At 41.5% G+C, this 7500-nt stretch overlaps 3 non-coding genes and 3 pseudogenes across 3 annotated transcripts; all 6 read left to right on the top strand.

The window, feature by feature from the left end:
* The first annotated feature begins 6138 nt into the window (after positions 1 to 6138).
* LOC132967545 (5S ribosomal RNA) lies at positions 6139 to 6247 on the top strand (annotated as a pseudogene).
* A 122-nt stretch (positions 6248 to 6369) lies between these two features.
* Positions 6370 to 6478, top strand: LOC132967546 (5S ribosomal RNA; annotated as a pseudogene).
* A 121-nt stretch (positions 6479 to 6599) lies between these two features.
* Positions 6600 to 6708, top strand: LOC132967601 (5S ribosomal RNA; annotated as a pseudogene).
* Positions 6709 to 6829: 121 nt separating this feature from the next.
* LOC132967405 (5S ribosomal RNA) lies at positions 6830 to 6948 on the top strand. Its single transcript, XR_009670757.1, has one exon. It is a non-coding gene; the product is annotated as a 5S ribosomal RNA (ribosomal RNA).
* A 122-nt stretch (positions 6949 to 7070) lies between these two features.
* LOC132967320 (5S ribosomal RNA) lies at positions 7071 to 7189 on the top strand. The gene has a single exon (XR_009670677.1). It is a non-coding gene; the product is annotated as a 5S ribosomal RNA (ribosomal RNA).
* A 123-nt stretch (positions 7190 to 7312) lies between these two features.
* Positions 7313 to 7432, top strand: LOC132967468 (5S ribosomal RNA). The gene has a single exon (XR_009670812.1). It is a non-coding gene; the product is annotated as a 5S ribosomal RNA (ribosomal RNA).
* The last annotated feature ends 68 nt before the right edge of the window (positions 7433 to 7500 follow it).

The raw sequence follows: 7500 nt of genomic DNA, 5'->3' as shown, positions 1-7500 counted from the left end.
GAACACGCCCCTTTTGCTGTCAGAGTTTGTGTGGTGCTGAAGGAGAGCTGACGTGTCAGTACTGAGCAGGACAGCTGGACTAATTTGTTTGTTTTTTGGATGCGCTTTGGATTTATTTAAATACCTCAGATTGTGAGTGAATGTCCCCCAGCAGTCACTGACTGTTAGGGGGATTTTTTTTCTTTTCACCTTTTTTTTCTTGTTTTTTTTCCACAATTTTGTGAAGAATTTTTGTTTTTTGTGAATGTTTGCTCGTATGTCGCGAGCAAACTCACACGGACGGATCACAAAGATGACAGGACCACGGACTGGAGAGATGGAAAAAGGAAAAGAGAACGGACAACAACGTGAACAAACAAACATGGCACTGAAACAAAGGAATGGATTAAACGACAACGAGAAGAACGACGGACAAAAAGGACGGATGAAAACGGCAAATGAAACAGGGAACAGAATGGATGACGGAGAGAGAGGAAGAGAGAGGAGCGGCGGGCTGATTGCTCCGCATGCAGAGAATGGGAGAGGTGGCGAGAGAGCAGAAAAAGAGGAAGCAAAAGTGTCTTTTGAGAGAAAACTAACACTAAACATTGAAATGGTGGGAGACAAAGTTCCTCTAAATCACGTCATGAGCAACATAAAAATGATCTGTGGGGGCCTGCTGGCGTGGAGAACCCTGGGACCTGAAAAACTGGAGGTGACGGTGAGCAACATTAAAGGAAAGGAAAGGCTGCTGGATGGATTTAAAATCGGAGAGACCAGAGTCGTGGCGAGAGAACTAAATAATGATGAGCTGGTGGTGTCTTTTTTAAACCTGCCAGCGTATATCACAGATGAAGAAATAGTTTGGAAGCTGACGGGATGGGGAGTGAAACCGACATCACCAATAAAACGCAGAATGTGGCCTGGAACAATGATAGCTGACGGAACGAGGTTTGTCCGGGTCAGATTTAATGACCAGGTACAGTCACTCCCTTACTCCGTCACTGTTCTCGTCTTCTCTGATCTCCTTCCTGTTTGCTCCGATCACCTCCTTCTCCTCCGACTCCTCCTCGTACACCTCCTCCGCCTCGTCTTCATCCTCGTACACCTCCTCCACCTCGTTCTTGCTTTCCTCTCCGTTCTCACACTCACATTCATTTTCTCTTTTTTTACAGTTTGTGCATTTTGTGCTGTTCGCGCTGCACTCTCGCGCAAAGTGTCCCTGCACCCCACAGTTGTGGCACATAAATTCTGGACACTCTCTCAGGATGTGTCCCGGCTGGATGCACATCCTGCACACTTTTTGTTGTCTATCATGTATTACTCTAAAGTATTCGTTCCCCATCACAGTGTTAAACTTTGTGGAGAAATGGAGCAGAGCGGAGAGAGCGGAGGAGAACGGGCGTCAGAGTGCGAGCTGGAGACGCCGGAGCTGGCTGGAGAGGGAGGACAGCAGAAGCAGCGAAAAACGAGCGAGAGAGGGAAAAAAGGAGACGGAAGGGACGTGGCAGAAGACCCGGGGGTAAGCATGAGCACAGAGGGGAGGGAGATGCCTGAGAGTGGTGTTGGACAGGCGGGAGGGAGAAAAATCACGCTAAATAATACGGGTAAAAGCACCAGTCCCAATGAAACGGACAGCGAAATGGATGTGAGTGAACTGGCGAGTGCGCAAAAAAACTAAGTCTTGGACAACGAAAAAAGTTGGTGAAAAAATTGAAATGTAAGGACAAATAATGACTGACAATAACCCCTGTAAATCCGTTTTTTTTATTTTTATTTTTATGATAATGGCCTTTAATTTATTTTCGATAAACGTGAATGGACTAAGGAACAAAGAAAAAAGACATGCGATTCTTTCCTTGCAGAATGACGTTTTGTGCCTGCAGGAGACCAGGTGGGATGATTCCCTGGTGGAAGACATAAAAAAAGACTTTGTGGGCCATATTTTCTGCTCCAATGGCACGTCGAGGGCGAGAGGAGTGGCGGTTTTAGTCAAAACGGGTCGGGTAACAGGGGTAAATTTGGTTTATGGAGACAAAGAAGGAAGAATAATAGTAATAGACTGTGTGTATGAAACGAAAAATATAAGAATCATAAATATATATGCACCGAATGGAGAAAAAGAAAGGAAAACATTCTTCATTGCAATAAGCAAATGGTGGGAAAGGAATTGTATAATAATCGGTGACTTTAATGTGGCGATGACACCCACCGATGTGTCAAAAAATAATGTGTTTAAGGGGGATGTGAGCAGGGGGACACTTAAAGATATAATGATAACGAAACAATGCATTGATATTTGGAGATTGCTACATCCATGGGAGAGGGTGTTCTCCAGGAGACAAATTGTACTGAATAGATTAAAACAATCTAGAATAGATTATGCTTTGGTGACATGCGAGGTAGTGAGGTGGATTAAAGAAGTTGAATATAAAACTAATATGTGGAGCGATCACGCTGGAATAGAAATCACGTTTAGAAAAGAAACGAATGTACGTAAAGGAGGGATATGGTGCTTTAATGCAAGCTTGCTGGATGATGGAATGTTTGTGAAAAGTATGGAAAGATTGTTGAATGATGTGGGATATGAGTGGAATGAGAGTGAAGATATGAATGTGTGGTGGGATAGTGTAAAAGTCAGAATTAAAAAAAAGTGTATCAATTATAGTAAAGAGAAAAAGTGGAGAGAAAATAGAAAGGAAGAGAATTTGAGAAAACAACTAAGTGAGGAAATAGCATCGCTTGACAGTGTAGATAATGTAGATGTCGAAAAATACATACATTTAAAAGAACAGTTGGGAGTGATTGAACTTAAAAAGAGTAGGGGTGCAGCCATTAGGAGTAAAATACAATAAATGTATGAGGGGGAGAGGAGTACAGCCTTTTTTTTAGGTCTGGAAAAACAAAAACAAAAAAGAACAGAAATAAACGAATTATTAAATGAAGCAGGTAAAAGTGTGACAGATAAAAAGGGAATTTTAGAAATAGTAAAGGGCTATTATGAAAGCCTGTTTTCGAGACAGGAGTGTGATAGCGTGAGTGTGAACAGAGCTTTGGGTGCCTTAAAGAAAAAACTAAGCGAGGACGATAAAATGTGGTGTGATTGTGAGTTTACAGAGGGAGAAATCAGAAGTGCTTTAGAGGGGTTAAACAAAAACAAAAGTCCTGGGAGCGATGGCCTAGCTGCGGAATTCTACCAAGCTTTCAAAGAGCAGCTGGTGCCCTTGGTGAACAAATTGAGTAAATATATGGAAAAAGTGAAACATATACCAAAAAGTTTAGGGGAAGGGGTGGTTACTATTTTTTACAAAAACAAGGGGGACAATAAAAATCTGGACAACTACAGACCAATCAGCCTACTCAACACAGACTACAAAATCATAGCGAAAACAATAGCCAATAGAATCAGGGAGGTAATAGGAACAATCATAGAACAAACACAATCATACAGTATACCAAACAGAGACATAGCAGACTCAATCATTTCAATAAAACAGACGGTCAGGGATATGGAAGGGGAGGGGGGAATATGGCTAGGGATTGATTTAAATAAAGCTTTTGACAGAGTAGATCACGGGTTCATGGGGAAGGTGTTAGAGAAGTTTGGATTCGGGGAGAGAATGAGAGAATGGATAAATATGTTGTATACAGGAGCGGAAAGCAAGATAAAATGTAACGGGGAACTAACTGATTCTTTTAAAATATCAAGGTCAGTGAGACAAGGATGTCCGATGTCAGCGCTGTTGTACAGCTTGGTAGCAGAGCCGCTGGCAGCACTGATATCGGAAGACGTAAACATAAAAGGTATAGGTAAGGAAAACGTAAAAATAATACAGTATGCAGATGACGTGAATATAATGGTAAAAGGAGAGGAGGATATAGAATTGATATTAAAACATGTACAAACTTATGAAAGAGCATCTGGGGCAAAAGTAAATGAAAATAAGTCAGAAATTATGTTACTAGGTAAGGAATCCAATCTAGTTAATAAGTGGGGATTTAAAACGGTGTGTGAGAGAAGAAAAGTGTTGGGAGTGAATATGGGGAAAAATGAGAATGAATGTGATGATGTAACATGGAAAGAGGTGGTGGGTAAAATTAAAAAAACATCTAATTTGTGGAAAGCGAGGGGTCTATTGTTGAGAGGAAGGGTAGCCGTAACAAATGCTCTCGTGTTGTCCAAAGTGAATCATGCGCTGAGTACTTGTACGCTTCCGGACTGGGCCTTTAAGGAGATTTCAAAGACCATTAGGGACTTTATTTGGAAAAACAAAGCAGCGAGTATAGCTCACAAAACAATAATAGGGGCTAAAGATCAGGGGGGGCTAGCTTTGATTGATTTACTTACAAAAAAAGTAGCACTAAGAGTCAAATTGATAGGCAAATTTATGGACCAGAACCGGAACGTAGTTTGGAAAAACCACTTCAAACAATATCTGTGCAGTTTTGGACTCTACAACGAGGACAACCTGTACCAGATCAATAACCCGGATTCATTTAAACACTTGCCACGGTTTTTCCAGGAAGTACTCAGTGCGTGGTATCAGGTTTCATCCTGGACTGTACCAGAGTGCGGAACGAGAGGGTCAGTGCTACGACTGCCCTTCCTCTCGAGCCCGTATTTTAAAAATGGGGAGAGGGTAATTAAGTGTGAAGCTATGTCGAAAGCGGGATATATTAGAATAAGGGATTTACTGAACTGTGGGGGGGATTTTGATTTACAAATGGTGGTGAGGGGTTTAAAAAATAAAGGGTGTGTGTGCAGAAAGGATGTGATTGAGAGAGTGTTTGCAAATGTAAAATTGTCTTTGTCGAGCGAATGGGAAAAATTAATCAAAGAGAAGGAGGGAGTGATGCAGGACGATGTGGGGGGGATCTCCCTGTGCCTAGGGGAGAAGAAACACAACATTACAGATGTCACTACAAAAATTTGGTATAGGTGCGCAATCACACATAGAATACAGAAACCCACATCCGAAGTAAAATGGACAGACACATACCCGGACATAACAAGCAACATGATATGGAAGAACATTAACATTCCGCATACACCACATGCAATATTTGACCTAGATTTCAAACTGAGGCACAGGAGGATCTTCACCTGCATCGTCCTGCATCAGATCCATAAGGAGAGGTATGAAAGAAAGTGTTGTGTATGTGAAAGTACGGATGAGGATTTAATACATTTGTTTGTTACGTGTGGGGAATTGGTTTATTTTTGGGGAAAAATAAGAGAAATGTTGGGGAAATGCAGTAAGAATGAGTGTTGGAATGAAAGGGGGTGGGAATTGTCGGTGTTGTTGGGGGTGGGAACAAAACAAAAAAATCACAATGTAATGAATATAATTTTGGCTTTTGCAAGAAAAGCGGTTTTTAACAGAAGGAATTATGCACTGTATGAAAGTAAGAAAATGAATGTGTGGAGAATGTTTGTGAATGAATGGAAAGCACATCTTAAATTGTTGTACATAGCGAATGAGAGTGAGTTTGTGAGAATGTTTGTGGAAGGTGCGAATGTGTGTAGAGTAAATGAGGAGGGAATTATGTGGGATGTCTAAATTAATTTTGTTTTTGTTTTTTTGGTACGAGGGCTTCTTTTTTGGTCATGGGGAAAATGGGTGATTTGATTTGGTGGTTTTTTTTCTCAGTGGTTTTTTGAGAATACTGTGGGGTTTTTGTATGTTTTTGTGGTTTGTTTTCAGAGGGGTGTTTGCTTTGGGGGAGGGACTCAGAAGAGTTGTCATGAGTTGGGGGTATCAGGGGTGGTTTGAGTTTTTTTTCTGATGCTATGTTTTTATTGTTTTTAGGGTGCCGTTTGCGTCAGAGGGGAGGTTTAATTTAGAGGGTGTATGTATTGTAATAGCATTTGTTGTAAATGATGTGAAAGAATTATAAATGTTTTTGTAATTTTGATAATAAAAGATAAAAAAAAAAAAAAAACACGCCCGATCTTGCCTGATCTCGGAAGCTAAGCAGGGCCGGCCTGGTTAGTACTTGGATGGGAGACCACCTGGGAATACCAGGTGCTGTAAGCTTTTTCATTTTTTTGATCATGTTTTTTTTTTTATCATATAGAGACATATTCACATGTCCAAAAATTCAGCCAGAATTAAGGGCATGACATCTTTAAAAGGCCCATGTCTGCACACAATAATGGCTTACGGCCATACCACCCTGAAGTCGTCCGATCTCGGAAGCTAAGCAGGGTCGGACCTGGTTAGTACTTGGATGGGAGACCGCCTGGGAATACCAGGTGCTGTAAGCTTTTTTATTTTTTTGATCATATGTTTTTTTTTTATCATAGAGAGACATATTTTCATGTCCAAAAATTCAGCCAGAATCAAGGGCATGACATCTTTAAAAGGCCCCTTTCTGCACACAATAATGGCTTACGGCCATACCACCCTGATCTCATCCGATCTCGGAAGCTAAGCATGGTCGGGCCTGGTTAGTACTTGGATGGGAGACCGCCTGGGAATACCAGGTGCTGTAAGCTTTTTCATTTTTTTGATCATATGTTTTTTTTTATCATATAGAGACATATTCACATGTCCACAAATTCAACCAGAATCAAGGGCATGACATCTTTAAAAGGCCCCTTTCTGCACACAATAATGGCTTACGGCCATACCACCCTAAACTCGTCCGATCTCGGAAGCTAAGTAGCGTGGGGCCTGGTTAGTACTTGGATGGGAGACCGCCTGGGAATACCAGGTGCTGTAAGCTTTTTCATTTTTTTGATCATATGTTTTTTTTTATCATATAGAGACATATTCACATGTCCAAAAATTCAGCCAGAATCAAGGGCATGACATCTTTAAAAGGCCCCTTTCTGCACGCAATAATGGCTTACGGCCATACCACCCTGAAAAGGCCCTATCTCGTCCGATCTCGGATGCTAAGCAGGGTAGGGCCTGGTTAGTACTTGGATGGGAGACCGCCTGGGAATACCAGGTGCTGTAAGCTTTTTCATTTTTTTGATCATATGTTTTTTTTTTATCATATAGAGACATATTCACATGTCCAAAAATTCAGCCAGAATCAAGGGCATGACATCTTTAAAAGGCCCCTTTCTGCACACAATAATGGCTTACGGCCATACCACCCTTAACACGCCCGATCTCGTCCGATCTCGGAAGCTAAGCAGGGTCGTGCCTGGTTAGTACTTGGATGGGAGACCGCCTGGGAATACCAGGTGCTGTAAGCTTTTTCATTTTTTTGATCATATGTTTTTTTTTTTATCATAGAGAGACATATTCACATGTCCAAAAATTCAGCCAGAATCAAGGGCATGACATCTTTAAAAGGCCCCTGTCTGCACACAACAATGGCTTACGGCCATACCATCCTGAACATGCCCGATCTCGTCCGATCTCGGAAGCTAAGCATGGTCGGGCCTGGTTAGTACTTGGATGGGAGACCGCCTGTGGAATACCAGATGCTGTAAGCTGTTTCATTTTTTTGATCAAATGTTTTTTTTTATCATATAGAGACATATTCACATGTCCAAAAATTCAG

This window comes from Labrus mixtus, unplaced genomic scaffold (genome assembly GCF_963584025.1).
Source record: "Labrus mixtus unplaced genomic scaffold, fLabMix1.1 SCAFFOLD_46, whole genome shotgun sequence".
Classification (NCBI taxonomy): Eukaryota; Metazoa; Chordata; class Actinopteri; order Labriformes; family Labridae; genus Labrus; species Labrus mixtus.
Note: the sequence above shows the minus strand (reverse complement) of the source record. Positions and strands in the feature narration are given on the sequence as shown.